The 14,531-nt window shown below is 37.2% G+C and overlaps 1 pseudogene across 1 annotated transcript; it reads right to left on the bottom strand.

The window, feature by feature from the left end:
• Positions 1-10,977: 10,977 nt before the first annotated feature.
• On the bottom strand, positions 10,978-12,952 carry LOC143560571 (protochlorophyllide-dependent translocon component 52, chloroplastic-like; annotated as a pseudogene). The gene is made up of 6 exons (XR_013140142.1): positions 12,439-12,952; positions 12,073-12,348; positions 11,809-11,989; positions 11,562-11,728; positions 11,301-11,488; positions 10,978-11,235 (listed from the first exon to the last, which is right to left on the bottom strand). The product of XR_013140142.1 is annotated as a protochlorophyllide-dependent translocon component 52, chloroplastic-like (transcript).
• Between the last annotated feature and the right edge of the window lie 1,579 nt (positions 12,953-14,531).

Raw genomic sequence — 14,531 nt, 5'->3', positions numbered from 1 at the left:
CCTGAACCTGACAAGTAACTACTCCCATCCTCTTCAAATTCATCTCATACCCTTTTAGTCTATTAACTATATCTTCCGATTCACGTTTCTCAAAATCCTTATCATCTCTGATCATTACAGCGTACATTTCTCATTTAGGTGGAAGTGCATCTAGAAGCTTTTCCCCTATCTCTATTTCGTCCAGTTTGATGTCAAAATTGTGGAGCACGGTCATGAGATGGTAGTAACGAGTGATGAGTTATCCAAAGACTCATTATTCATGTACTTGAACACGGAAAACTGAGTCTTGAGCAACTTAGTCTTTGAGTTATGTATTGAAACGTTTCCTTCATATCTACTCTCTAAAGCATCCCATATAGCCCTTGCAATTTTATATTTTTTAAGCGCGTGGAGAATTTCTTGAGGCAAAGCCATAGTTATTGCAGCTAAGGTTTTATTCTGCTTCATACATTATGATGGAATCTCTAAAGTTTCCATCATACTGTATTTTTTATTTGCTGTCTTCCCGCAAACGTGGCAGTGGGTGGTATGTACCCATGTTCAATACATACACACATTTTGGCATCTTTCCACTTAATATATTGCTCAAACTTTCTTTCCATTGAACGAAATTAGCTCATCTTAGTAATTTCGGAGCTTTAGCTGTGGAACCTGATTCTACTTCCATTTTAACCAGTTCTGATAAGTTAGTAGAAGTGATTTTTATATTTAAATGGTCTTTGTAAAGTTTAAAATTTAAACAGTTTATAACTCCGCCTAAGTTTCAATGTAAGGGAAGCTAGCTCAACTTCGCCTAGTCAAATAGTCAGGTCAACTTTGTTTGGTCAAAAGTTTGGTCAACTTCGCCTGGCCAAAAGTTATAGACAACTTCTACGAGTTCAAACTTCGCATGTTAGAACTTTGCTAGTTATAACTTCGCCTGATCTAAGGAAACCCTAGCGATAACTTCACTGTGACGTCTGGAAATATTGCTTTTTCGAGTTTTGGATGTGTTTTTTAGTGTAGGGTTTTGTAGGGATGTTTGGTGGGTTATGTAGGCTATGGATTGTATTTTGAAACTTTTGTGAACGTAAAACTTGTGAAAAATTCGTTGTTCAAGTTATAATGCTCATGTGATACTCCCGAACCAATTGTAGGTCCCTGGAATGGATCGCTGCATGGGATATCACAAACTCTAACGGTGCGGAATCATTTTAGCGATTGATTACGAGAATAAACACAACCTAGAATAATAGACAACAATAAAAGCACACGTTTACTTGTATTGAATAATAACCTGGTATCTTTCAATACATTACAAAGCACGTCACAAGTTCACTCCTATTAGAATGAACTCTCACAAGTTCACGCCTGTTACATAATAGGCGAAGTTATCTCAACTTCGTTTATCTCACAACTTCGCTTACACATAACCCGTAAAGCACAAAATACAAGCACAAACTATTGTTCATTACAGACCAGACAAACATTAAACCTATGGACTACTGACACACCAAAATGCCCCAACAATATATAAAATAACAAAAGACAGAAACACACTTAACTTGAGATGTGTCGATAGGCTCAGATTTTTGGTTGTTGACTTAATTAAACCTTTAATTGCTTGATTTTAGTAGGAAATATCTTAAAGTTTTGTTTTCTTAGCTAAGCCTGTGTAAGGACTAGGATGAAAGGTCGGGTCACACTCAAGCCTTTTGTTAGTTTGATCACCAAAGGTATAATTTTCTAGAATATGAATAGACTATTGTGCGATGCTTGGAAAGGCTTAACATTAGAGTATGCTAGATGGCATGTGATATAAACTTAAATGAAAACCACTACTAGAAAATTTGTCTTTAATGACATGCAATGCGTGTCATTAAAGGGTATAGATGACACGAAGTGCATGTCGTTGAAGCCCTAGTCATAAACTGAATATGACATGCATCTACGTGTCATGTATTATGATACGCATTAATGACTTGCATTTGTGACACCCATTTATGACGTGCATGTATGACACACTTTTATGCTTGTCATCTTATACTTTATTTTTAAATATATATTTAACTTTTTTTTGCATAATTAATAACTTTTACATTAATTACACAAATATAGCAACAAAACAATTCATTTCATTTCATAATTAGTCAAAATATTACAAATATTCCCAAGTTGACAAAAAAAATTGGTTAATAGTAAATACAATACACTGTTACTAAAAAAATAATTTGTGTCACATAACCCGACCATTCTTCTCTAACTGTATTAAAATCCACCTATGTGTATTCATCTTTGCCTCCCAAACCTGTAAAGAAAATTAAACAAAGAAAATGCTAAGAAATTTGATCAGGCCAAAACGAATTGGGTCAAAAGAAACCAATATAAACATAATTAAACCTCTAAATAACTTTTACATTGTTAGTAACGAGTATTTCAATCCATGCTATCTCGGAATCAATCCATGCCATTTCATAATCTCCAAACCTCACTCAATATCGGTCAACATACGTATTTTTTTGTCACCAGATATGATCACGAAAACTATATATAATTCAAATAAAATGAATATTGCTAACCTTCATAAAAAAAGTTGCTCATCCAGACAGTTGCACCTATTTCAAAACAAGCGAAATAAAAATAAAGGATTATTTAACGATAAATGGTCCAAAATAACAATTTGAACTCTGTATGTACCTAAGAAAGCATACAAATCTGCCGTGATGTCAATTTTTTCTTTAATTTGAAGTTCATATACAGGGGACAAAACATATTTTATACAGTGTTGCTTAAAAAAGATTTTTTATATAAGTAAAGAAGAAGAACATTCATACAAGTTTCAGGGGACAAATACACACACACATTAAATTGTTATAAAATTATATAAAACGTGCAGGTATAGATCTGATGTGTGTCTAATAACCCTATAAATATGACCCTCACAACTAAGCTTTAATATTAAAACGAAAATCCTAAAACCACACACAACCGGCAAGTGTACCGATCGCAAGTAGTATAGACCTAGGAAGTCCGAGTATCGAACACATGGACACGTAAGACGCTAAAGATTACTAACCCTAGACAAGACCTACCTTAAAATAATATTATATTGATTTTTGATTTCTTTTAACTTAACTGAACTAACTGGATTAACTAACAAAGCTTACCAAAAATAGAAAACTTAACGAAAAACTAACTGAGTTGACTTCGGATGGAGAAAAACGTCTACCTAGGTCTGAATCAAATTGTAGGCCTAACAAGCTAATGGATTGGATGACTTCAAGACACCGGTCCCTAAAGATGACACGACTAAGGATTGCTCGGGCTCACTGGATTACCTCTCGGTCTCACTCAACAAGCCTAAACTACTCAAAATCGGCTAAAACGACCAAACCGGGAAACAATTGCTAACGTGTTCTAATGCTAGATCACCTCTCGGTCTCACCAACACTCGACCCTAGTGGCAATGAATACTACACAACCAATGATAGAGGAACAATTCAACTTAAACCAAAATAGATCAACTAGTCGCTCAAACACCTAAACCTGACAAGAAACGAACTCGCTCTCGCGCAATCCTTATTCTAGCATGCAAAGGCAATGAGACAACCCTAACTTCCTATCACCTCTCGGTCTCAAGGAAGGTGTCTAACCGCTGTACTTAATCCAATTAATCCCGCAACAAAACCCTACGGTTGTTCCTACCGCAAACAAACCCAAAACACAAAGTCTAGAATCAAACAATGCACGAATCAATCAACACAAAACTAATCAATCAACACACGGGGTTTATGCAATGAATCACTAGAATTTCCAGCCCTTAAACACAACTTGTTTCATGTTTAAATCAAACTTTGCAATAACAATTCAAGTCTATCAACCAAACAATCCAACAAGCTCATCAAACACTAACAAGAATCATCATTCCTAGGTAGAACTAACAAGTTTAGCCTCTCATATTATTTGGATAGCCATGAACATTAAATAAAAGCATCATTAAACTCATCTTAAACATCAATTCAAACATTCAATAACCAATACTAATCAATAACAAGTCAATCTCTCAAGTAATTGCAAAACTACTAATCAATTGAACAAGTAAATCAAAGTATATGAACAATGAAAAAGATGTAAGGATATGAATGAATTCCGGGCTGTTCTTGGCTGCTACAACTGATGAAAAACCTTCCCGAGGCTTGGTTCTTGTGTCTTCTTCCTTCCCTAGCCGCTACACGATCAAACCCTAGCTCCAAAAAAACTTTTTCTCTTTTTCTTTCCTTCCTACTGCTGCGATCGGACTCTGCCCAGCTGCTTAGGGCTTTTATTTTTTTTATATAATATAATATAATATGGTCTTGGGCCTCCATGATACATACGGTTCGGGCCTTGAGTTGTTTATTTGAAAACGTATGCGTAAAATGCTCGTAGAATGCTCGAAAAGTCCCGGTTTTCTTCTTTCTTTCACCCAAAACCTACAAGATTAATAAATGTATGTAAAACCTATCTAAAACAAGTTAAAACATATAAAATATAATATAATACTTGGATAAAACATGCGGAAAGTACGAGTGTTTTACAACACATCAAATATCCCCACACTTAAGACTTTTTCGTCCCTAAAAATAAATACTACACAAGATCATACCCGAGTTCAACCGACAACTCTTGGTTTTATTTATTTGTTATTATTATTAATATTTATTTATTTTTTATTTTTTTTTATATAAGTAGAACAAGTGACCCGTTACCCCTTCCAACTTTCACCTAATAAGCTAGATCAGGTCGATTGCCGGTATTGCTGTCCACTTTAAACCCATGCCCCTAATACTTACCGAGGCAAATAAGGCGTGACAATTCTATTAATTTGTATGACTAAGTGGAACCCACACCTAAAAGCCTTGCTGCCACTTTACCAATTCCATTATGGTTTTACCGGGCCGAGCCACCCCAACTTCACTTAACCCTATTGCCACATGATTAAAACATTTCGACTCATATACAACCTATAAACTCTAGCTTGGTCAAGATCGACCGACAGTAGTTTCCTTCATGGTGGTTTTGATTTAAAATAATTTTTTTTCTGCCTTTGGCCATTTGCATTTTTTTTTATTATACCATGTTGGACGAAACTACAGAAATGCATCAAGGCTCAGATCTGCGCCACCGCGCAACAGAGGGCCGAGCAAAACTGTCTTCTGCTAGCAGCAACGTTCAGGTCTGCGCCACCGCGCAACAAAGTACGGAGCTTCACAGGAATAAACACATATACAAAAGATTATAATATACAGACGATCATGCGACTCGAGGCTTGAGTATGACCCGGCTTTTCATTCCAGTCCTGTCACGAGCTTAGTTAAACAAACAAAACCCATAAGATGTTTCCCACTAAAGTCAGACCATTTAAAAGGTTCAATTAGGTCAACAACCAAACCGCCCTTTCATTCTTAAAGGCTGAGCCTACCCACACACGATTACTGAGTCTAAACCGTTCGGTTACCATACATTACGTGCTGGGTCTAATGGGCACTGTTCTTATTTATTATATATATATTTATTAAAAGACACCAAGATAATATACAAGAGTAAAAACAAAGAACGGGTTACTCCCCTGGTTTGTGTGCAGAATCTTCAATAGCTGAGTAGTGTCCAAACGACCGTATAGCATTTCATTCGCGGCCGCAACCTCGGGAGAACCTGTTCCAAAACGCCACCATAGCTACTATGCGTATAATGTAACCTGCAAAACTCAAACTCGCTCGCATGTAGCGGCGTACAATACGGAAAACAAAAACATAAAGAAATAAACATATATTTTATATATATATATATATATAGGATACTCCTTAAATCGACCGACTCGAATGGAGATTGAGTACGAGCGGTTTCATCTTGGAACAACCTGAAATAGAAAAAACAAAGAAAACAGATAGCATCACACAAATACATAAATACAAACTCTATAACTCGAGCAGTCTCCCGAGTGTTCATCCATAGCGTCTAAGTCTCGGAGAGCGCGTCAAGGTAGAATACCTCGACCGTCTGATCAGTCACCGGCTCTCCTATGTAGTGCTTCAATCTATGACCGTTCACCTTAAACTTCCCACCTTTATCCTCTATTTCAACAGTGCCGTACGGGAAGTTCTCAGTGACCGTGAACGGTCCCGACCATCGGGATCTCAACTTTCCCGGGAATAACCTCAACCGGGAGTTATACAATAAAACCAAATCCCCACACTTGAACTGCTTTCTACCCTTCAACTTCCTACCGTGCAGTTCCTTCGTCCGCTCCTTATACCTAAATGACTGCGCGTAAGCGTGATCTCTCAGCTCCTCTAACTCGTGCAACTGGTGGAAACGAGTGCTCTCTGCGGCAGACATATCGAAGTTGACCCTCTGTAGGGCCTAAGAAGCACGGTGCTCTAACTCGACAGGCAGGTGGCAGGCCTTCCCATAAATCATCCGAAACGGTGTGGAACCGGTCGGAGTCTTATAGGCTGTACGGAAGGCCCACAACGCGTCATCCAACTTGTCGGACCAATCCCAACGATTCGAACCAACCGTTTTCTCAAGAATACGTTTGATCCCCCGGTTACTCACTTCTACCTGCCCACTAGTCTATGGGTGGTAGGCGGTTGCAAGCCGATGGGTGACCCCATAGCGACGCAACACCTTCTCCATCTGCGCATTGCAGAAGTGAGTTCCTCTATCACTGATCAACGCCTTCGGGACACCAAAACGAGCAAAAAGGCTCTTGAGAAAACGTAGTACAACTCGGGCATCATTAGTGGGTAAGGCCTTGGCCTCAACTCACTTCGAGACATAATCAACCGCCACGAGTATATGCTTGTTCCCACGCGAAGATGGAAACGGTCCCATGAAATCAATGCCCCACACATCGAAAACCTCACAAACCTGAATAGCATTCTGGGGCATTTCATTTCGCGACGAGATGTTGCCAACACGCTGGTAACAATCACAACTCTCCACAAACGCGTTCGCATCCTTAAAAATCGAAGTCCAATAAAATCCACAATCAAACACCTTCTTTGCCGTCAAACTCCCACCGTGGTGACCTCCTGTCGGTCCAACATGGCAATGGCTCAGAATCTGCCATCCCTCCTTAACGTCAACACACCTCCTGATCAACTGGTCAGCACCTATACGAAAAAGATACGGGTCGTCCCACAGGTAAAACTTGACATCAGCAAAGAATTTCTTCTTTTGCCGGTAAGACATCTTCGGATAGTCCCTATCAGCAAGATAGTTCGCAAAGTTGGCAAACCATGGGAAACCCTCATCCTGAGCCGAAACAAACATAAGACTCTCTGTCGGAAAGTGGTCATTAATCCTGACCCCCGGCTCTCCTAACTCAGCTCCCTCAAGACGCGAAAGATGATCGGCCGTCACATTCTCAGCTCCCTTCTTATCACGGATTTCAATATCAAACTCTTGAAGCAACAGGATCCATCGGATAAGGCGTGGTTTAGCATCCTGTTTGGCATAAATAACTGGCATAAATAACTTAAGGTTAAAATTAAAGAACCATAATGAGTTACCACCTATAATGTTCTTATCGCTTAGAAATTAATTAATAATGTAGAGCCTGCAGGGCTCAAGGTAAAAGGTAAAGAACAATTATGTTTGTATACGATGGTGATGAAACCTTGGCGGTCATCGTTAGCCTTTGTCATACCAATTGCAAATCCATAATGTTTTTTGGTACATCATCGAAAGACGAAATGAGGAGGATGATCGACTCGTTAATTCATACTTCATCAAATTACGTGCCTGCAAAATCGATTCACAGTCGATTTTGGGTTCGTCTGAGAAATTGACTTTGGTGGGTTGTGTTAGGCATCGCGGTATGAGAGCGTGAGGGATCGATTAAGATGCATAAGAATGAAGTAAGAGGAGGAAGAAATCGATTTAGGGTTACACATAAAGTGGCATGCATAACAAAAAGGAAACGAATGTCAAATAGAGATAGAGATAGAGATAGAGATAGAGCCCTAATTTTATTAACACTCCAGTGTTTAAAAAACATATATCTCAAAGATGACACACAAGTAATTTAAAATTGTACAATATTTTATTAATTTTATTCTTTTACGACACTAAAATATGACACACAAAAATGCAAGTTATCGTTTCTTCAATTTTTGAAAAACATGACATTTTTTTATGGCACGCGCTTTTACACGTCATAAATCACTGCTTGTCATGGTGCGCATGCCATTAAAGCCTATTTTTCTAGCAGTGAAAAACTTCTAGTTTAAGTGGTTAATGCTTCACGGCGTATAGTTTTATGGCCTTAAATCATGTATTGATAGGATGCTTTGGGTTTTGAAATTTTGGGTCTTTATGCGGTTTGTTGGGTATTTGTATTTCCTAAGTGGTTTACAAATATAAATTGAGCTAAAAATCTATACCCGTAGTTACTACTTGTTAGAGCGTGGTTTACAAATATAAATTGAGCTAAAAAGCTATACCCGTAGTTACTACTTGGTTATTAAATAATGTATAGGGGTATTTTGGTAATATTTTAATGGTCATTCACTAATGTATAGCTCATTCGTTAGAGTAGCTAATAACGAATGAGCTCTGCATGTTTGTTCATCCTCATTCGTTGGGGATGTTAACGAATGAAGGTAGCGTATTTGCTTATTCGTTTACTTAACGAATGATGCTTAATATATTGATAGAGAATGAGGCTCATTCGTTAGGGAATGTCTAAAGAATGAGCTCATCGTCTATATATACCCTGTAATTATCTAAAGTAAATAACAGTTCTTATTTTATCGATCTACATCTCATTACTTTGCCCAGATCTCCTCTCAACACACACACTACTCACACTAACGTTAAACCTAAACGTATTTCATATCGAAGACTAGATCCGTAACATAATCGATTAGATCGAGGTTTCTCACTACTGCCAATATAAAGAAAATTCTACATAGCCAATGCAAATCACTTATTCAAAATAGTGATAAAAGGTCATAAATGATCATTAGATACTTCACCGTACACTTAAACAATGGGTTATTCACTTCCGTTGTTAGTTATACATTGGTCTTCTTGCGCGTTCCATACCAATAAGAAAGAACCTACCTGAGATTTAATGTATGTAAACCCTATAGAAGAAATCGTGCATATTCACCTGGGATGATGTGCTCCGGGGTATTACTTGATAACAGGGTATGTCATATAATGGGGACCGCTTGTTAGGTAGTTACTAAATTGTGCATTAACTATTTCTAATGGCCATCCTGGTTTTGATGCTTGAGTTTAGGTGGACAACATATCCTTGATTGTCTTACTTAATATATATGGGCTTAAAAATTGTACACTTTGTTGTGCAAAATTTTGAATAGCTGATTTAAGGGTTAAGTCAAGTTGGGGTAGTCTGGCTCGGTAAAACCATAATGAAGCATAATAAGGTGGCTTTAGAGCTTTGTAGTATGGTCCCACTTAATCATATGAACTAATGAATTTCTCACACCTTATTTGTCCAGGTAAGTATTAGAGCATGGGTTTAATTTGACAAATATACCGGTGATCACAGTGCTTTGTTAGTCTGTCATTAATTAAGATAACCTAAGTATTTTGGTAAAGATAGTTTCTAGTTCTGATTCCATTCTCCACCATACTAACATCAGCTTGAATCACCATAATCATCTATGCTTTCATCGCTCCACTCCATGATCAAGCTTATAAAGATGAAGATGCAAGGCTAAACCATTATAACCATCTTCGGGAATAGGGTAATGATCGGGTCTAGACTTTTGATGTTTTAAACCTTGGTATTCGATTTGGATTTTGTTAACCATTCGGTTAGTTAACTTTTAATGTTTGTTTGTGCAATTAAACAGTTTTTCATAATTGAATGCTTTGAAGTTTTATCAATTAATTAATTTTTGGTTATCAACTTTAGGATTAGGTTCTTAGAGTCATTGAACTGTTTATCTTTAACCATTAAGTTGATTGCATTTATCAAACCTTAAAACTGGTAATCAACTAGGTTATTATTGATCCAAACCAATTGTTCGGATGCAGTTCTGACAATCAGTAATGTCAAATATCTAATATTTTGATCATAGGCGTGATCAAATGGGCTTTCTAAATAAGTTTAATCAATTGGTCTAGTTTGCTTCACAACCTGAAACCTAGAGTTCGTTAACTTTTCTTTAATTGTTTTACAATCAAATCAATATTTAATCTGCTTGACATCGACTGTCCACCTAACATAATTAGTTATTTAGTATTGAACTTGATTAGCACTATCCACTAATTCCCTGTGGATTCGACACCTTACTTGCCCTTACTAGTAAGGTATTTTATAAATGTTTTTGATTGCCATTTCGACATCAATCAGTCGGACCTTCTTTGATCGGTAATCCTTGACTGCGACTGTTGAACCCTAACCGTAGCTCTTGATACCAATTGAAGACAATCATAATTCAAGTCTAAACCTCAATTATATCATTGATTGTTATTTTTACTTGATTATAAATTAATAACCCCTATTTATAACCTTATAACCATGCAATTCCTTGTTAGACAAGAATGGAAGAAAAACTAACTCAAAAAACCCCTAGTTTTGTAAGTGCGACAGCCAAGTCCCTGCACTTACGTAAGATTACACTTACAATTTACCATCCGATATTTCCGATAGTCATATTCCATCGGTGAAGGTCCAGTTTTCTTGTAATCATGAACACAATGATTAGATCGATGTTTGACAAAATAAATAACCTTGTAGTGTAAATTTTTCTCTCGCTCTAAAACCTTTTATCTAGTCTTGGCGATTCTCATATAACGTGTATTATATTGTACCATTAGTAATTTTATTGATGATAATATATATGAAACCAGAAAGTTTGGAAATTGGGTTGGAGGTTGATCAGTGCAATACTTAAAAAAGAATACAACGCAAAACACTAGCAAAAGGAAGAGAATACGACTTGATTTTTAAGAAAGAAATAAAGTAGGTAACAACATCATTTAAAGGCATGATTATAGTCATGAAAATGAAAGTTTTTGTAAATGAAACGTGACAACCATTTTGATCCAACAAAACAGGCAATTGCAGCAACTGCGAGCGTATTTCTTGCTGCGACTGATATCGTCCCTTGTTTGGTTACAGCCATAATAGCCACCGAAGCAACCGAAAGCACCTGAAGAGATTTCTGGAGTGCATTAAGACTTTTATATGCACTATTGCAGCTGTTGCAATTCACCACATGGCTCCAGTACCTAAACAAGCTAATCAATTTAAAAGCAAATAAAACTTAATGTAGTTCAAATTATGCAAACAAAACCTATCCAGGAGCTGTTCTCTAGGAGGCATGGGTGGAATAGATCCATTATATTCGGCTCCCTAGTCGAATTGACCACCTGCATATTTCTTTAGCCACTTTCTGTATGCCACCACATTAGTATCTGCTTTGTTTGGCACAAAACAGACATTATGCCAATTTGAAAGACCCAACTCCAACAATTTCATCTCCTACAAGTTGCATAATCATTCAAAAACTTGAATGGAACAACTTAAATCATGATCAGGGTTGCGTTTGGTTTACCTGAACACGAAGAAGATACATATCCGAATCAATAATTAAATTCTGGATCATATGGTTCCTCCACCTAGAAAAAATTGGAGTTGCCCAAAAGTTTCTAGGGACAACAGCTATCACTCTGCTATTACCGGGCGGGGTTCAGGAATACATAAAAAGAGCACACATCGAGGCTGCGCTAAGTTTCTCTGAATCAATCAAATTAAAGGAATGAAGTACCAAGTTTCATTCATGGTGTTAAATTTATAATTACAAATATTAATTACTTATACCTTTATGCTACCTGGATCTGTGATATGAAGCAGACAAGGAGAAACAAAGTTCCATATAACATCTTGCTGCAGGGTTGTAGTAAAACCATATTTGTCTAGCTTTTGTATGTTTACACCCATAGGCATGCCACCTTCACGGTCGACCTTAATCGTGCAGGAAACCTGTGTTAGACTGGTGATTATAGTGACGAATAACTTAATAATTATTTCATTGCAAACATATATATATATATATATATATATACTTATCTTGGCTGTTCTGTTTTCGTTATCCCATAATGTGCATAAGGAACATGAGAGGGGTCCATGAGATTTTCAATCAAGACTTCACACCCGTACGGTATATCTCTATTGTACATTTGAAAAGGAAATGAAGGAACTTCAAGTTCAGGGATGCATGGTGGTTTCTTCTTGGTGAGGATATCTTTGTATTGTGGATCGGTGTTGGGCCAAAACCAAACAATTCCGTATTTCACGGTGCTTGGATAAACAGCAACACACCCTTTCGAGAAGGAATGAACCTACGGTGTATAGTATACTATATTAGCAAAACCATAATATATATAATTATATCAATTAAGGAACTGTTGGAAAGAAGATCACTAGTTTACCAGAGGACCATCAAGGGGAGCTTGAGGAATAAATTTGCAGTCACCGGAGCCACCAAAGCACCAGCCATGGTACACACACTGCAGCCGACCCCATTGATCGATTCTTCCTTCGGAAAGTGGGGCCAGTCTATGTGGACAACGATCATCGAACACTCTCCATGCATTCTCATTCTTATCCCACCACACCACGACATCAAGACCCAACACCTTCATCCCATGGGGAGCCCTCTTGTCCAGATCACAAACAGGCATGAGTGCATACCAGTGATAAAACCAATCAAACTTGTCATCTTGATCAAGGCTGTTTGTTGCTTGTTCGGGCGGGGAACTTGAAACTGATGGAGAAATGACATTGTACGTGGTGAATTTGGATTTTGGAATTTGGGTTAAGTTGGGTAAGCCCCATATTATTTTTTTCTGAGAACATGAATTACTTAAAAAGGGCTTTTGCAGCTTGGCTTTGATAAGTGAAGATGGAGCAATAGAAGAGACAGTTCTTAGAGCTTCCATGACTGATGGTGATGGATGGTATTTCCTACTGTGAATTGAATTTGGAAGGGTTTGCATATAAATACCGGGATCTATCTTAATTTTAAATATATATATTTTAACGAAACACTCTCTAGTTGCTCCTGATATGATATACTAAAAATTAATATCCGATTAACAAACAATTTTTTAGTAATAAATTAAACGGGTTATGGGTCTCAACAAATCCAGATAGCTTTTAAATCGGGTTATAACATCTCATTTGAGAAATTGTTACATTATGAAACATTTTCTTGATAAAAAAAAAAACCAGAGTTAGTAAAAACACATGTAGCTGTTTTCACAACTTGTTTATTTGTTTTACCCTTTCCCTTAAGTTGTAAAATTAATACAATCTAAACTTTTGGGGTCTTGTAGTTTTTTTCATTTTTCTTATCATTTTGTTATTTTTTATTATAAAATAGAACATAAAACTAATCATTACGATAATTATTATTATCTTCTAAGCGGACAGCCTGCATATCTGTGCTTGAAATGATTACTATATTGATTCTTAACTTTCTTCCTAAACTTATCAATAGCTTATCCCACCAATGTAGAAATTAAGTGTAGCGTTGGCCATCCCAGTAGCCACTTGTGGTTGGTGTCAGGAGACTTAGGTTTTTTAATAAAACTTAAGTTCAGTTCCTGTTTATGGCAGTTTAGTTGAATATTTACAATAAAGGATTTGAATAAGCAGTGGCGGATCCAGTAATTTTTTTTAGGTGGTTCCCTCTTAATTTATAAGGTGGTTCCTACGCGTCTTCTATATATCCGTACACTATTATTTCGAAACTCGGGTGGTTCCGGGGAACCACCCGTTTGTATGCTGGATCCGCCAATGTGAATAAGGTGTTAAGGTGTCACTTCGAATCCCGAGCTCATTCAGGTTTTAGTCTCACTGTGTGTTACGTCAAAGAGTTCTGTTTTTTTTGGTGGCACGACTGTTAAGTGGAAGCTGTCAGTATGGTTTCCCGGGGAAACGCCCAAGCCAAACTCTGAAGCCAACGTGAACCCGATTATGACAACATATGCCGGCCAGAGTGGGGCATTGGGGCTCTCCAAATTGGAGAGCGTGTTAGCCTAACACACAAGAAAGTCATCGTTCTAAAAAGAAGGTGTGGCGTTGGCTATGAATCATGGATTTCCAAGCGGAGACATTTATCGTTGCTAAAGATCCCAAATATTGAAAAATCGTCGTTAATGAGGTCGTCGATGATGCTTTGCCGCTAACGCCCAAAAATTGCAAAAGGATCGTAGCTAATGCTACGCCGAAGATTTTCCGGGAAAACTTTCCAGAGCAAGATTTCTTAGACAAAAAAAAACAAACACGATTAATTCACACGAGAGTTTGAACTTGAAAATAAAACGAAAACACTAATAATTTCTCATTAAAAACATGAGAGTTTAAGTTATACGATTTTTTTACAAATACGAACAAGTAGCCGGACTGCCGGAGCACTAGCTAAAAAAAACATACATATATTTACAATTTTTTTTTAGTTATGGATGATCTTCCACATCTATGTGGCTTAAGAATTAAAGATCAAGAACTATTTGATATA

Source organism: Bidens hawaiensis, unplaced genomic scaffold (genome assembly GCF_021521415.1).
Source record: "Bidens hawaiensis isolate Kalapana, Puna unplaced genomic scaffold, B.hawaiensis_p1.1 tig00020412_1, whole genome shotgun sequence".
Taxonomy (NCBI): Eukaryota; Viridiplantae; Streptophyta; class Magnoliopsida; order Asterales; family Asteraceae; genus Bidens; species Bidens hawaiensis.
Note: the sequence above shows the minus strand (reverse complement) of the source record. Positions and strands in the feature narration are given on the sequence as shown.